The sequence below is a fragment of the Saccostrea cucullata genome, unplaced genomic scaffold (genome assembly GCF_032062105.1).
Source record: "Saccostrea cucullata isolate Sc308-1 unplaced genomic scaffold, CSIRO_AGI_Scuc_v1 ctg947, whole genome shotgun sequence".
In the NCBI taxonomy this organism is placed as follows: Eukaryota; Metazoa; Mollusca; class Bivalvia; order Ostreida; family Ostreidae; genus Saccostrea; species Saccostrea cuccullata.
In genome coordinates, this window is record NW_026922127.1 from 126,595 (window position 1) to 140,388 (window position 13,794).

Below are 13,794 nucleotides of genomic sequence, written 5' to 3' on the forward strand. Positions count from 1 at the left end.
TTCACTGAAAAAGCAGAAAGCAGAAACTTCATAATCAATCATATGTAATTTGAAATTGTTTAAAAATTATTGTTCATGCACTTTGTAGGGATGGGTGGATGTAATTCTTTAATAGTTTTGCTGATATATAGTATACAGCAGAAAACAGCCATTATTGTATGTTCTTCACCCCAGAATAAAACGTATGATGACCTTTTTCTTGCTTGTAAATGAGTGTTGTAGTTGATAGAACCCTCCACTGAAAATATATGGCCGTGCCCCCTCAAACCAGAGTGAAATTGCTTTCAAATAATAATTTATTCTTTATGCAGTAATCTCAAAACATCTCTGTATCTAGATAGATAATTGAGCAAACACAGACCTCTAAAAACACCAAGTGAGGACCAGGGACCATTGAGGAGTAAGCATCCCCTATTGATGGATTACAACTGTAATTCGCAATATGTCGTGAGGAGGTAAATGGAATGATCAGTTCACAAGTGTTAGAAATTCTTCTTTTTAAAAATATGCTTTGCAATATCATTCCGTTATTAAGCAAACAAAAGTGATTTAATAGCAAAAAATACAAAGCATGAGATAGATCTGCAAGTATGCAATGATATGCGTGGTCTAAATTATTCCTTTGGCGCAATCATTGACTTGTTGATTGCTTATAGGAATGAAGGACACGATTTTAAAAGTCTTCCGATGCATAAGCGTTTCCTCTGCTTGATTGAAATGATGTATAATACGGTATTACGTACCCGTAAACGGCTATATAAATTTATATAGCATTTAAAACATGTCTTCGTTTTAATTCCCATACAATATTTTATGCTTACCCTCTAAATACTTGTTTCCGAATCCTATGTACCCATGTTTACATACACAAACGCCGACTTGTCCTGTCAACAAACATGTTTTAGATACATCTCTGCAATCTTTGGTCGATATGCATACATGCATATCTTTTGAGATATCTACAAAAACCGAAATGATATTCCATATGAACAATAAGAAGAAATTGAAAGTATTTTTTTTGGCAATTACATTTTAAACAAAAAAATACAGTTTTTAAGGGATAATTATGTAAATGTATGTTTTGAAACACACACGGAAAACACTAAGCCATTTAGAGGGAAATATCTTGGTCTACAGACACAGGAACCGTTCTTACTAACGGAGCCAGAGACAGCAAAACACTGCTCACTTCTCTGACATTTGTTGTAATATCTTCTGTTTTTCGTGAACCACAGTTGAGTTGAAATATAATGAATTACCTGATTCAAAACTTTTTCGTGCAGCCTCTAATATGAATCTACAGGCTTTTTTACCCATTGCAAAAATTAAGGTTCTGTTTAGGCAGACTTGACTAAAAAGTAAATGATATAAATAGCAACACTTTTTTAAATATTTTAAAATATCAATAAACAAGTATAGTTACTTTCATTAATATTTCAGTTCTATATATCCCAGTAAACTTGAGTTTTATCAACGATTTCACTGGCTGTTGTAATATAGTAAGTTTAATATAAAAATTTACAATCATATAACTAAAGTTTTTGGGTTTTTATTTTCATTTTCGTTTACGTACCTGTCAATGTTGTAAGTCAAGCAGCCATAAAGCAACGGCATAAGAACAAGCAGTACTGAAAAAAAGATAAATTTTTAAAAATGAAATTTCACAATGTTTTCATGTAATCTATAGAACACTTCTTTTTTCGTATTTTGACAAATTCTGATGTCAAAAAACAATATATATTAAGAAATAGCTTCGACTTTTAAGACGTAAAGATATGTCTGACAGGTGATATTTCGGCAACTCTTATCCCCCAAACATTCAGCTTCATTCATATTGAGAAGCTGATCCCTACGCCGCAGGTGGGACGTGTAGACCTGTCCTTTGGATGAGACCATATAAACCAATGTCCCGTGTCGCAGTAGCTAGGTGCAGGCAGGAAAAAGATCCCTCACTGCTCAATGGCCCTGAGCGTCGAGTATAGGTTATAATTTGCAGCTCTCCACGCAAGTGGAGGCGTCTCCATATGAGTAAATAAATCTTGTGACAATAAACGACATAAAATCAATCAATCATTCATTTGGCTTTGATGTCCGAAAAACTTTGAAGTCATGAACATATGAAAAGGAATTCAAATACAAAGAAAATCAAAGGTATCATAAAAACATGATATATTTTTGACGTCCCTCTCCAGATTTTTTTTTTACTCATATGGAGACATGACCACCTGTGAGTGGAGGACTTCAAATACAAACGCTATACTACCGTACACGGTAGCTCAGTCGGTAGAGCGCTCGCTCCATGATCGGGAGGTCGTGAGTTCGAATCTCGGTCGCGACTGACACAGTCGATAAAATGTGTAGCAACTTTCGTTCACCAAGCGCGTGGCAGTTTGAAGTGAAAGTTTCGGGTCCTTCGGGTGAGACCTTAAAAACCGTGGCCCCGTGTCAGCGGCAGGCGTTGGCACGATAAAGATCTCTCACTGCTCAATAGCCCTGAGTGCCAAGTAAAGGTCAAAATTTGAAGCCCTTCACCGGCATACGGTGACGTCTCCATATGAGTGAAAAATTCTCGAGAGGGACGTTAAACAATATACAATAAATCAATCAAAATCTATACTCGGCATTCAGAGTCACTAAAGAATAACGACAACGGATTTTTATCATACCAGCACCTTTGATAACACAGAACCTTAGTTAGGTAATCTCGAATGCTCTTTACTACAGCTTATCATAAAGTTTTCCAGCTATTGAAAGTAGATGCATGCCGTCACTATGTGCATGTTTTACTAAACTTAGTAACCCTATAAGAAATTCAAGCATACGACTTACCATATCTCACGATAAGATTAGATATAGAGATTTCAAATTTTTAAGATAGGTGAATATACCTGTAATTTTTTCTTTGAACAGTAGTTGTGCCATTAAATTCCCCTTCAATGGAATTCAAAACTTCTAGAAAAATTGGATGTTAATATAGAATAATCAGTATCTAATATTCATATAAAGACCAGCCAGAATTATAGCCCTTTGCTATTTCAGACACATGAGACTTTAATTGTACTTTAACAATTTTGAGGTTAAATTTAACCATGTTAAACTTTCTTCCATGTTAAATTTTGTCCCGAAAAGATTCAATATCCCGAATTTAAACAACTGCTGTAATGTTTATCTATATCAAGTCCTAGCACATAAAAAGTACGTCAAATTTTCTACATAATTATCTTTACCATATTTTTAATTATTTATATATTTGAAATTTAATACTATTTGAACTTCTGCTTGAAAAAAGCTAAATTAGCATGCATTAGCTTTCAATTCATATTTAAGCAATGATTTGCACTCAAACTGTTATATAAATAAAAAAGAGAAACTTTTAAGTTTTCATTTATGAAAGATTTTTTTCCCAGTGATTCTCACTTCATACCCATGTTAAACAACAGTGATCCATTTCTAACGTATCATTAAAAATATAGCTACAGATTAAAATCAACAGAAAACAAAAGAAATCTTTTGATTTATACTCACCATCAAAACTCTTTTTTGCTATCATTTTCTAATAAAGCATAAATTTCAATTTGTATTTTTTGTTTAATGTCAAGCTTTTCAATGAGCGGAGTTCATATATATAATGTCCCTGAACGGAAAACTTAACATCCGTGCCGAAATGAAGCCGATACAGTGGGCACCATTTTTTAAAATGGTATTTTTCAGCAGTTACTAGTACTGGAAAATTTTAAACTTGGTGAATTTGCGTTAAATATAAATAACAGCAAAATATTTTAGAATATTCAGTGTAATAATTGTATTATAGTTCACATGTTCTTTTCCCAATTAAAAGAAAAGGGGATAATTAAGTATACAATGTTTTAGTGATTAAGAAATATTACTTCATAAAACACGTTTTTCTTCACTTTGGAAAACTTAATACATTAAGAATTGAATTCAAACGAAAGAAAAAAAATATTAATGTATATTGAAGGATTCCGAACTTCAAGTGAAACAATAATGTCAAAAGTAATCAATATTAAACGTCTTTGAAACACTATAAAATTTTGAACATAGAGCTAGGTAGAAGGAAGAATTAAAAAAAAAGGGAATATCTCATGCATCCATGTGCTATTTGTATTATCTATTTATGTACTTTTAAACATCCTGTGGGGTTTGCAAAATTATTTGGTATTTGCGCAGAAACTTGAAACAACATGTCATGATGTTACAAAACATTCATTATGTTAAAAAAAAAGATGAATTCACAACAAAGCTAGCATTTTGAAAATGTTTTTCCTTAAAAATGAACCTTTCGGAAACATTAACAAATATGAAAGTACCACAATAAATTTAACTCCTAGCATTGTATTGATGATGTAACAAAAACATTCATTATTTTTAAAAAAGGGATGAATTCATCACAAAACCCACATTTTGAAAGAAAAAATATTCCATTAAAAATGAACCTTTCGGAAACAATAACAATTCTGAAAGTACCAAATAATTAGTCTTACTCCTAGCATTGCATTTTAAATGCAAGTTATGTTATAAGAGTAATCCTCGCACCATTGCATATCAATTATACGAAGGTTGTCCCAAAACGTTGTAGACAATGTTTATAACCTTATAAACATGCAACTAATACTAACAAAATTTTGCATTGACATAATGCATGCATATTTAATGTATTTTAAAATTATACATTCTATATCTATCATATTAATAATATTAGGACGATTTATATGACGGCCGATAAGGTCTGTCGGCGCACGAACAAAATTCGGAATACTTGACGCATATAACTACATGCTATACATTTGCTTTTATTTTTTTAGTAATATGTAAAACATTGGAATCAAATTTAAGTGAATCCAGAATCAAAAGCTTAATGATATGACAAAATTTCATATAAATAGCCTTAGAAACAGACGATTGTTGGCACGATTTTCAAAGCGTTGTTGTAATTGAGTTTGATGAAAATGACGTCTTAAAATGCGTAACCGGGCATGGAGATGTTATAAATTGTTTTGGATAGGGTATATATAAATAACAGAGGGGAAAAAGAGTACGTACAGAAGTATCATTACGCACTAGATTTTAATAGAGAAGTTATTTTTAAATGGCATGATATTCAATGAGAGTTTTTCCTCCATACCAAAAATTGTTACAACATGTTAGAAATAGAGTACTGATTGTTAAACGCAGACAGTTGGGGTTGTTTTGGGCCACGAACGACATAAAAAATGTGTATCCTCTGCTGCCTACAATGTAAGGCGATCTTTTAACTAAATCTCGACTGAAATTTGAATCTGCTTTAAAAAAAAGGACAAAAGTAAATTTAAATATGTCCCTTAGTCAATAGTGGTCTTTCACTTAAAAAAAAATGGATGTTGACAGACGTGTTTGAAGCAGAAAAAAAAATATCATGACATTATAAGAGACGTAAATTACGCTTGCTTTTGTGCGCCGATGTACACTTACATGCTTTATTTTTTCATAATTTTCTTTTCAAACGTGATATCATCATGAAACTTTAAATGCATGATCACAAAATATGTTTTTTTGCTATGACAAGGAAAGAAGTTTAATTTAGCAAAAAGAAACTAAACTGGATACTCCTCGTAAAATTTTAACATTTTTAAAGCTAAAATAGATCCATGAATAATGTAATTAAATCAAACCTCTATAACAACAACACTGTACGATTAGTTTTTAATTCAAAACATGGTAAATGCAGTATATTGTGTATAGTAAGGGTCTAGATTTTTTTTCAGAACAAGTTCATGTAATCTATTTAACAATGCATGTTACCGAAAAACGCTCTTGTATTTCTTCGTTCAAATTTTATCATTTTAGTGACATTTCATTGATGGTTGCACGTAAATATTTTGTATGATTGTAGAATTATCAAGCCTGTACAAGAAAAAAAAATATATCCCGACAAAAAGTGCATTTATTTTAAATCAAACTTTTAAAAAATCAATAATCATCACTATAGTAAAATTAGATTCTCTTACAGCGCAAATATTCGTGATGGATTAAATGCTGAGAGTAGAGTTTATTGCGTTTTTAAAAATTATCAACGAAATTGAGTCCATCATGAAATTTTATATGACTATATGTTGAATAGGGTGACATTCAAAACAACGAAATTTTAAACCTGAAACTTTCAAACTTTCTGATAATGTCAAAGATAGTTTGATAACATTTAACTATGACATAGAGCAGAGGACAGCAATACAAATAAGAAAACAATTAAAGAAAAAAAAAAACAATAAAACCATAGAGACGACGGGTTTTTCTGTTATTTCCAATCATGGCAAGAGGCACACGGCAGATGTGACAGGTCGGCAGAGGATACTCCTCCGTGGCACTTGATGCCTTTTCTGATGCTTTTTATCCTTGTTTGCTCTGCTCCTATTTTGTATTGTTTAATGAACTCTTGTTCTTGAATCCTATTTTTTAAATTTTCATACGTTTTATTTCAAATAATCGTCATCTATAATTTTGTTGTGCTTTGCATATACATCGTAAAGAGCAATCAGAGTTCTCGTGCTTTTTGGTGTATGAAAAAGGCGAGCAAAAGTCAGATAAAGACTCTTTGATAAACTTATTATTTAATTTTTGTGCTCAGGTGAGCGACGTGGCCAATCAGTCACTTGTTTAAAATTGTTCCATATAGTTAGATATTATATGTATAGATAGTTCCAAAGAATTTCAGTTGAGTAAAGGGGATAAAGTAAATTAAAAGGAACTTCTTAGGTCGAATATATGAAACCTCATTTGCGTACATTGAAAGGTAATATATTGTTCCCCGCTTGAAAAGTGGGGGATATTAATTTGGTTCCGTCCGTCCGTCCGTCCGTCTTTCTTTCCGTCTGTAACACTTTCGTTTCCACACGATTTTGAGGTTAAAAGGTCAAAGTTCAAGGTCGTAAATTTATACATTCTGTCTGTATGAAACACTATCCTTTCTGGGCGATAATTCAAGAAGATTTTGAGTTTTTGCAATGTAATTTTATGCCAAAACTCTCTAAGACCTCTCTCACCCCTCTCAAAGTGTTCCGCCCCGTTTATCCATTAGAATTTATTGAATTTCATTTAGCACAGGGGCATTAAGAGAGTTATTACGTATAAAGCAGGTTCTCAATGGAATTTATATTCTTATTTCATCTATTAGAATTGTTTAGTAAAGGTTAATTTAGACACCAAGCATTGTGTAAAATTTTGAATATATCAAATGTGAATATAAACATGTATGTGATTTCATATTTGCATATTATATAATATTAATTTGTGGCAATGTAAGTTAGTTTCGTGGTCTAGTGGTATGTCTCTCGCTTCACATGTGAGAGATCCCGAGATCCATTTTCTCTTTTTTTGAAACACTCCTTTTTTTTAAGGAAATGCTTGCAGCCTTTCCTTTTTTGGCCATATTTTGGAGGCCACCTATTTTGCCAAATTATATATATGTTATGTAATAGTCACATACTGGGAGGCTAATTGTTATTGCATAATTGTTTATAATTTTTCTCAGGAATTGTGTTTTAAGGTTACATTGTCTCCCAGTCTTTTTTATTCAGTTTTATGTATTATATTATATGTTGTCATTTCAAAATAAATGACATATTTTTGGTACAAACATGTCTTGTGTTATTTGGGAAAAAACAAGCTCAATGTTGTCAGACTGGTGTTTAATTCAAGGAATGAAAGCTGAAATTAAATGATATTATTCAGCAAGTAAAACGAAAAATGTATGAAGTCTGGCTTGTACAAACACATAAAATCATCATTACAGTGTTTTAAATATTCCATATAAAAAGAATCTTCTATACATATAATAAAGAATAAGCAATCAAATCTTTTTATCCATATTGGCATATTTCATTTGCTTCAGTATACATGCATACATTAATAATTTTACAAATCAGTCAAGGGGATCCGACCCCCCCCCCCCATCCCGAACTGCACATGGTTTACTTTTTCCCTAAGAGGGGGACACAAATTCTCTGAATTAGCTTGTTATAATTGATATCAATATTTGTGCTGTAATTAGCGTGTAGGACTGATAATTCTAATCTCGGAGCCATGAGTTCTATCCTGGAATTAGCATGGGTTGTCGCACTGTCGATGCAATAGCTGAACATGGTATGCTTTCGCTTTATAAATTCTTCGAGCACAATGCAATTATGAATACAGTATACAGGGAAATTTTCGCCCTCTTTCGCCCCCTTCATTTGGATGAATTTATAACGGGGCGAAAATAACCCTGTATACAGTGCTGATTATATACATGCGGAGAAAAACTGAAGGCATATAACATGTTTTTACTAGAACGTCACACAGACTATCATAAGATTGTGAAATATAAAATATACACCACATGGCGTTAACTACAAATATTACTACTTCGTTGAAGTCTTTCATCACATAGAAATTTGAAATAATGGAAGTTGATGTAATGTTACCAGGGATTTAAAAAAAAAAGTCAGCGTTTTCGTTAATGTTGCAGGATCATCTATGAGGTCGAGAAATACTGATTAAAAGATAAAATCCAAAGCTTTAGCGGAGGCTTTTTGTTTTTGTTTTTCTATTTCAAACAACATTTCTAGACCGAAGAGGTTATCCTGAATCATTCACGACAACAACGACTTGAATTATTTCTATTCTAATGATTCTTTTAAACCCGGCTGATCGTTTCTTCTATAGAGAACCCAATTATGTCACTATGTCTTGATTACGCTGCTCCATTTAATATTTAAAAGTGTGCGTTTGTTTATCTGCATTTGGAAGGCAGACGGTTTGAGCTTTTGCTTCATTAAAAATAACCTTTTATTTCTTATGAACTTGTTTCATAAATCTATGATTTTTTAATGAATGTACAGTGTACAATAATTGAATAAGTTTTCTGTTTTATTGTATTATCACTAAAATCACAGAATTAAAACATAGTGTAGGGAGGTCCTCAGAATAGCCTCGCCTAGCTATGAAAACCAACATTCACCAGCTTCTTTATGCAATTAACACAGTGTTTCGATTTCGAAAGGCCCCACGTAGATGAGTCTAAATGTATTAAGCATTTCATTTCAGAGTCGGTCCGTGTAACTTTAACAATTCATATTTCTAAAATGATTTTGAGTTTTAAAATGCTAATATATTAATTCAAATTTCTAAATTACAAAAACTCAAACTGATTTGGTTTAGATCCAGACAATTATCTGTAAACAATATTAATGAGAAAAATATGGCTACTGGTTTGATTTTTTTCTTTGCATTTTGCTAAATATTTTTCTTATGAATATTAAACCAGAGTAAAAATGAAAGCTCCAGAAGACCATAACTTTTTACGGACTAAAAAAACGTCGACCTGCGTTGCATAACTCGGTTCTGAATGACGCTAAGTCAGTCTAAATATGACACATATATGCATTTTATTTTAATAGGTATTTTGATAGCCTAAATACTAATCAAGTTGCTTCTCTCAACAGTACAATGTCTTATCTTATCCCCCTTCAATGACTAAAACGTCTGTAATACATTTTGTCGTGTGTTGCCACTTTTGTGACGTTTTGTGAAATTCTCAAAAGTATTAATAACAGTGATATTTTTTTTTAGCAGACACAAAATATAATGATGAAAATGGGTCTGAACATTTGGCAGAGGCAGGGTGAAAGGAGGTAAATAGCCAACTTTGAAAAAAAACATCCGTCCTCCAAGGCTGTAAGTGGGAGAAGAGGCAGAGAGAGGCACCATGTGTCCGGAATTTTAATTGTTCGATTTTTATTTGTCAAACTCTACCCCTCCTAAGACATAAAACAAAATGACCATTATAATACATTGCTGTAAAATATTTCAGACTTTACCATTTAAAGTAGTTGGATGGTTGTGGCTATGTTCATACTTATTTGATCTCCTCTAGAAGAAGATTTACATATAAAGATATATAAGACATTTTTCTTTGCCAAATGATAGTTGATAGCTGAAAATATCATATCTAAAAAATTAATTTACATCTGATGGTTAATTGTTGACCCCCAAGCCTCCTTAAGGAGGACACTTACTGGTTACAATATTTTCTTTAAGTCAACTTTTTTTTGCTTTAATGCAATGAGTATTTTGATAGCCCAGTTACCCATCAAATTGCAGACTTTTTTCTACAATCCTAATATGCAATACAATTGATTTTCAAATACAATTAGCATAAAGCTAGTTTTTAGTCGCTGACCTGCATTAACACATATTTACAATTATATATGACATATTAAATAAGCATCTTAATCAGTTAATAAAAACAAAAGATATAATTTAAAAACAGATATACGAGTACATATACATATACAAACATGAAGAAACACATTTTTGAGAATGCAAACATAAATATGTACACTCAGAGTTTGGATAAAATAAATCCTATATAAATATAGAAATAATATAAAAACCAAGTATTTTGGTCTGCTTCACAAATTCAGTACAGAACAGAATGTTTGCTAAATGTTTTTTTGATTTTTTGTAGATCAGGTTCACCAGCAATGTATTGGAATTTCCGTCTGTACTCATCTCGGCCATTATTAGCAGACCTGCTTTTTTATTTATTTAAAGCAAAATTTAATAAGAATTTAAATTATGAATGGTACAAAAAACCTGCTATGGCTTTCAACTCATCATTTATATATCGACGACGTACGACTAAATTAACAATAGACATTTACATTCTTATGTCGATACGGTATATCCCGGTGAGCTTGAAATATAAAAAGAGCCTCGTTTAATGTAATCATTCTACAATCAATAAAATGACTTTGTCAACAAATACAATTTATCAATAAGTGAAATGCTGACTGATGTTTTTATACTAATAGCGATTATTTACAAACTGAATTGACGATAGATGTTTCCATTTTTTCTCGATCATGACAAGGAGAACACGATGGGGGTAACAAGTTGGCAGAGGATCCTTTTTTTCCTTAATAGCACAGTATTTCACCTCTAATGTTCTTAAAGCTTAAGTTTGTGTTTGCTCTGCTCCATTATTTGTACTGTTTAATGATATTTTGATCTTGAATAATATTCGTTTGCTTCATATATTTTGTTGATACTTTCTAAAATGTTGCTTTTCAGTGACAGCTACTGACACAAACATAATTGAGTAAATTATGCTTGTCTTTCATATTTTGTTTTTTCTTAGAAGTAAATCACATAATATTAATGTCATAAGGTACATTAAAAAATATTTAAAGCTAACATCTAATTAACATTTATACATGGTACACTTAAAAAATTAATCATTGTAAATCAAAGTGTTCATAATGTTCCCCTTATAGTTATTTCAAGTTATCTCAAAATGAATTTGTTTTCACTGTTGTAAGTCCAATTGCCTAAGTCATCCATATACATGTAGAGCCTAGCTATAGATTAAAGCATGAGTTTTAACTATCTCAAACCATGGTTTACTGATTTACTATAAGAAATTTTTAAATTTAATTAGTTCGTTACATGTAAATAAAATAACGTTGCTTATTATTATACTTGGATTTAATATGAAAAAAAGTTTTAAAAAATGCTTTAATTTTATTTAAAATAATTATTATATCTAATAAACGTGTTCAAAGAACACGTTTAACGATGAAATAGATTTTCTGTAAAATCCCTCAACTCAAAAAAGACTGCCTTTGATTTTGCTTATACTGCTTCAATGACCGTCAATGTAAGCAGTTCAAATGTTATAAGAAAAAAAGAAACATTTCAAGGTCTTAAAATTTCTGTAGACAAAAAATCATCCTGTCTCACCTTTAGAGTTAGGTTTTATAATGGCACTTGAGCAGTGAAGCATCTTTTTCGTGACAACACTTACTTTTACAAGGAACATCAGTTTATGCGGTTTGATCTCAAATTCGAACCCGGAACGTAAGCAACACGACGCAGACGACTGTTAACTTTGACAACATCACATCTAATAGTTTACATAAAAATATATACATAATAATTATTGTGTTTCATATATTGATACTACGGCATTAAAACTTTAATTAACATGATTAAGGACATAATAAATATAATTTTTACTTACAAAATGTATGAAAACCAAAATGATCAAGACACGAACAATGAGCTGTAACAATCAATAAGACAAATTGGAAGGTCAGAATTTTTCTTTATCATTCTTTCTGACCCTGCTGGACAGCATGAATTCGCATTGGTCTGGGATGACATTGATGAGTAATTTTCGGTTCCCTATCTCTCCTCCCTTTATTAAGGATAGTACAATTACTGGATCCCAGCACTTAAAGATTGACAATACCATAAACATTGTCGGTATTTTGATAAAGGTCCCGATTCTCTTCCTCTTCATGTCGTTGTCTAATAACTAATTCATTCACATCATTATTCGCCATCAATCGTTTTGAAGCTCACTGGTATTTCAAAAGATAAATTAGCAAACAGGGGCTCATTGCTCTGAAAAAAGAAAAGAGCTTCAAATTCTACTGATGAGCCCTCATGGGGCGAAGCGCTTCAGAAAAAATTTGAGTTTGTCTTTGAATTATCCCCATACCATGGAATTTTTTTTGAATTTGTATATATATATATATACAGGTGTCAATGCTTTAGCATAGTGGCAATTAAAGATAAAAAAAACAGTGACCAAGGAATTTAATCCTGTCAAGACTACATATTTAAAACTCCGACATATAGAAATAATGGGATTTATGGGGAGTTAGTCTTGTTCTATCACACCCGCCGTCAGCCTCCTCTTAGTGTCGGCATATTGCTGTGTTTTTCACTAATTAACAATTTTCAATTACTAATAAGTCATGTACTAATTTGCAATTTATTGATTGATTATGTGTTTTTTAAAGCCCAATTTGAGAATATTTCACTCGTTTAGAGACCTCTCCAGAAACCAATGATAGGCTTCAAATTTTTATCTCTATTCGGCGCTTACGACTATTGGGCAGTTGAGGATATAAATCGTGCCAATGTCTACAGTGACATGGGGCCTCGGTCTTTTAAAATGTCTCATCGAAAGGTTGAAAATTTTTGATTAGTGAATCACACTAGCTAATGCTCATAGGTGCACAAATACATTAGCCTATTTATTATAAAGGTATGTGTGTGATGGTATATATATATATATATATAATTTAAGAAAAATCCAGTGTTTTGGTACAGTAAAATATATCCAATGAAAAAAAGTCAGAAATCACAAATCTCGAAAAATCATTTTTACTGTTAGCGCTTTCTGCCTAATGGCTCTTCAGACAGTTAAAAGTTAAATATAAAATTGCTTAGTAACGTTCATAAGCACGACGTCAAGTATTGTCCATTGTGACGTCATAATAACGTTAAAAGGTAGCATTATAATTCGCACCGCTACAATCACTAAAATAAACCAAAAAACATGTAGAAAATTAACTAAGTTAAAACTGAAGTAATTATTTTCTGTTAAGTTTTGGGTTAAATAGTTTAATGAAGTAGTCCTCCTTTGCTACTCTGGATATTTCACAGTCACTGTGCATTTTATAAAATGGAAATAATTTAAATTTCCCTTCTCCACAGGTAGCAAAGTGCTCACTGCACGGCGTATTCCTTATGCTAGGATCCCGAATTTGCTGTTTATGGACTCGCACTCGTGCGTTCAGTTTGCCGGTTTGTCCTATGTAGTTTTCATCACAGGTTGGACAGGTTATGCAGTAAATAACATTTTCTGATTTACAGGTCATGTTGGCGTTTGGTGTTAATTTTTTACCACATTTTAAAGTTTTTTCGCTTCCCTCTTCCAGATATTCACATGTTCCACAACGTGGGTCA